We start from the raw sequence: 4,788 nt of genomic DNA, 5'->3' as shown, positions 1-4,788 counted from the left end.
GGCCCGCCGCTGCTCGCTCCGCCGCGGGGCTCCGCCAGCAGCAGCAGCCGCGCAGCGCGGCGCGGCGCTAAGTACTGCCGGCGGCGAGGGGAGGGAGGCGCGGAGCGGGGCGGAGCGGGGCGGACCCGCCTGCGGCCGCCCTCGCCTTGCGCTCCGCCTGAGGTGCGTGAGCCACCCTAGCCCCGGGCTGTCCTCCCAGGATAACGCSTGCACTGGGCGGTGGTGGGTCTCTTACTGGATAGGTCTTTTTAAAAAAGTTAGTTAAGACCCTATGGTTTTTTTTGCAGTGCTGGAGACACTTGGTTAAGCTGTGACCGACATCCACTTGTCAGCAAATTCAGTATTTTCTGTACGCTTTTCGTGTTGTATCCCTCCTTCTATAAAGCCACCCAGCAGGAAGCTACATCTTTCTTTCTTTCTTTCTTTCTTTTTATTTATTTTTCGTGCTGATGTTTACACGAGTCTACTTGCTGAGCGCTCTTTGGTGATAAATAAGATTGTGTCAAAAAAAGTATTAACTCCAGGCCCAATTTTCAGATCTTAGTAAGGACAATTCTCCCAATCCCAAGCACTGGATAATTGTTCTTGTTGAAAGCAGCTCTGCTCTGCAGGCATGTGCAGAAGGCTGCCAGAATAAGCAGAGATAGCAAAACTGTATTTGTGTCCAAAGCAGGGGTATTTAGTCAGATTTAGTGTTCTTAGCAAAATATCCAGCTACTGGATCTTGAGCTCATTCATAGCTGGGCACATCCAGAATTAGACCAGGGAGTGTAAAGACCTGTTGTTAGCAAAGCAGGCCTGAAGCAATGTTACAGTCTCAGTAATCACAATAATAAAGTGTCTCACACAAAATAAAATAGGGAAAGTTTTTACCAGTCTTGACTATTTGCATTTGGATCATASTGTGCACTCATTCATCTCATAGATCTTTGTGGAAATATGGTCAGTCCTGGAACATTGATTGAGTTTGAAAGAGTAATTTTCCTTTTTTGACAGAAGGGAAAGCTGAGSCTTAAGTGTCTTATCTAATGTCACACAGGAAGTCTGTGGCAAAAGCRGGAAAAGAAAACAGATCTTCTAGTCAGGTCACTGGCTGTGGGTCATCCAATTCAGTTTTGAGGGTATTGACAAGCATTCCCCTGAAGACTAAGCTGGGMTGGTTGACATGGTCACCACCGCTAGCCGTCTGTCGTCCTCAGGCATTGCCCGGAATGCTAAAGATTGTTTTTAGGCTAACATTAATTTAGCACCTTAAGCACAAGCCTTTGGCCASCTAGTTCTTTTGTCATCCCTGCCACAGCAATAGGAATGTCCATAAAAGCTGGAATGGCAACTGTTTTAGTCATTCCAGATGAATTCATCCACTCCTGGTGCTGATTTTTCTTCACAATCCTGTAATTACAAATATTCTCCAAAATAGGTTTAAATCAGCTTGAAGGGTGGAGCAGTTCAAAGTCAGAGGTACCAAAAGATTTAAAATTTATTCCTAGGATTCAAATTATGTGTAAAAAAAAAAGAAAGTGGAAATGCTGTTTATGTGCTGAATAAGATGGTAAAGACTTTTTCTTTGAGACAAATACTATCCTGGCTACTGGGGCAAAAATCCATTGCCTGTTTGCAGCTGTTCTGTTGTCTTTCAGAGAAGCAGTAGTCCCTTGAGTGCTCAACCACTCTGTGAATGCCTGCTTCCTTGTATTTTATATCCTGTATGGGAGGAGCACTGTTTCTGTTTCAGTCCAATCAGCTGTGTATAGAAAACATTCCAATTACTTAAGTCTATATTCAAAACCACAAGGKTTTCATTATGCAAATTTATTCTAATGAAGGGTTATGAATGCATCATTTGGTGCTGGACTTGCCATTAAAATATTGATCAGTATTCAAGGTACGTTTTGCTGGTCAGAAGAGAATTCACATCTGAATTTTTGTTCATGTAGTCTGTTATGAGCTATAATTATTTCCTGAAAATCTTTCTTTTTATAAAGAGTAACATGTAGAAACATAATAAAATGATTATCTGAAATGCTATCCTTAATTTAGAACAATAATTAGAGAAGCAAGAACAGTGAGTCTCATAGAGAATATTTTTACTTAATGAGATATTAATATTTATATTCTTTGGTCTTTCTAGCTTTTGTAAGATCCACTGTCACTCAGCGTTTTGCTGAATGATTCCCAAAGGTGGAAAATTCTTAAGTCTCGGATCACTCAGATCCACTCCTGAAAAGATGGGATAGAGTGAAATAACACAGATATTATTCATGCTTATCATTTTAATTTGTTTTTGCCTTGATTATCAAAAACCTTACATTCATCTTTGCCATGGAAGAGGTCAAGGCTCCAGCCATTTATTACCAATGACTTTGGGAAAATTTTTAGATTACATTTGCCTAACCTGGTTATTACAGTGAAAGTTGTAGGAAATTAGCCTGAGCCACACAGTATGTGAAACATGATTTACAAGAGAGTTTAAGCTTGCTGACTTACCAATAGAAGATGCAAATTTATTGGAGGACAAGGGGAATTTCAGTCTCACACCAGACCCTCCGTTCTTAYTCACACTGGCCAGTGTGCCACATGCACCCATGTCCCCTGGTGAAGTCCTACAACTTGCTCCTACCCCATCTGCTGCTGGCCCCAGAGCAGTGTGTCCCCACCCGACATGCTGAAGGTCTGCAGCCTGTTTTCTTGCTTGCCATGGAAGCATCCAGTCAATGAGTTGCCTTGTAGTGGAAGGCAAACTAGCATTTTGCTGACTGTAAATGTTTACTCAACTAACAAAGCATCATTTGTGCCTGTCCATAGTGTGAAATCTTCGCAGAAGATAAAAGGAAAAACTCATGTGTTTCCTGTGCATGACCTCCGCCTTCTCTTTTCCCCTTTTTCCTATTCAAATGCATTAGCAAATTTCAGACTCAAGCATACAGTAGACTTCTTTCTTCGAGATCTGGGTTGTCAGGGATTGCATAGAGGAATGTGAAGTTTGGAATACATTCCACAAAGCTTTCCAGTACTAGTGGAAATGGTGACATAGGAGACCAAGACACAGAAGAGTTGAGATCTGTCTCCACTGCTTTTTAGTGGGGGTTTTGTTGGATAGGAATGTCATTTTTAGTAAAAATAAATAAATAAATAAATAAATAAATAAGAGAGAGAGAGAGAGAGAGAAAATGGCATATGTGCTCTAGACCATCTTTGGCAGTGTTTGTGGATGTCAGGACATTTTACTTTGTCCCGGAGTGCAACACTAACCCATCAGAGCAGAGCACTCTTTCAACTCTCATCCAAAGTGGAACATATTCTAATTTACTTACAAATTTTCATTTCACCTTTTCCCTACCAGTCCTTTGTTGACCTCCACATGCTTTTAACCTCTGGTGGGTAGAAATACAGACTAAAATCAGTGAGCTGATGAATAGGCTCCACCTAGACTTTCAATTTTTTCAGTTACAAACAAAACAGACAGGCTTAATGTAACCTCCTAACATGAAGCCACAGAAGGTGAARGTGAAGAAGGGGAATCAGTAATGCTGAGAGATTATCACAGTAAATTGAGCTGGGCTGCACTGAGTAAATAGCACACAAAATGCTCAAACCAGACCTCTTAGATGCTGTTTTCTGACTAGCCTAAAGCCAGGAAGCATTTGATGGGTTAATACTAGCAGAAGAAGGGGAGGCAGGAATTTTGTTCTTTCAAAATACATTTGCATGACTCTACCAAATTTGAAAAAAAATTGCAAAAATTTTTACTTTTTTATTGTTTTTTTACAGTTCTTTGGAGTTTGTATGATTTTAACATATATTTTAAATTTCATTTTAAAATATGTATATTTTTTCCCARCAGACAGTTATGAGGAAGAAATGTTCTTTTGCAATAGATTTTGTGTAAATGGTGGCACATAATCACTTGCAGAGCTGCAGAAGCCTAACGTCATAACATCCATTTTCAAGGGTGCAAACACACACACACAAAAAAAAAACTCTAAGAGAAAAAACACTAGAAAATCATTTTGAAAAGAAAAGAAAAAAGAGGAGAGGAGAGAGAAGAGGAGACAAGAAGTGAAGCTATGAAAAACCTTCTCCACCTAAAAGAGAGGTATCTGAAAGAGACTCTTTTTGCTTATGTAGCATAATCCTTACTTGACAAGCATTTTGCTTCTTTTCACTTATTAGCTTTTCACCCAGCTTACTGACAGATGTCATTGCAGTCATAAGTATATGATTAATGCTCTGTTATAATGTCTCTGTTTTACTTTAAAAAACATTTCCAAATTAATGACAGGACACTGAGCCATATGTAGTAAATATATATGTTTTTGGTGCCCCCCCTATAATTTTAGCCAAAACAGACAGAAATGTCTACCTTGTACAAACACATTTCTGTATATTCCTTGACCATCTGAAGAGTATTTTTTTTTTCTGTCAATACCGCAGTTTTGTACCAGTGACTCTGCATTTGCTTTATACCAGCAAATTCAGTGAAATAGTCTCTCATTCATGCCTGTACAAATGAGAGGAAAAAATCGCACAGCAGATTTTGGGAAAACACACTGTCCTGCTAGGGGGCTTGCAAGGGYTGGCGTGATCTCTTTTCCATGGTCTGTCAGCCCTGGTGGTCCCCTGTTAAGCACTCAGTCGTATTTCACAGCAATGCCCGCTGGAATGGGCCTGGCTCTTGGTCTGCTCCCACCCCCTTTGATTTACTAGGGAGCAATTTATTGGGGCTGCAGTTGTGGCTGTCTCCCAACCAAAAGGTTAACAGGCAATCTGCATACTTTCCTCCCATTC

This window comes from Rhea americana, unplaced genomic scaffold (assembly GCF_003343005.1).
Source record: "Rhea americana isolate MKP2758 unplaced genomic scaffold, rheAme1 scaffold_82, whole genome shotgun sequence".
NCBI lineage: Eukaryota > Metazoa > Chordata > Aves > Rheiformes > Rheidae > Rhea > Rhea americana.
Note: the sequence above shows the minus strand (reverse complement) of the source record.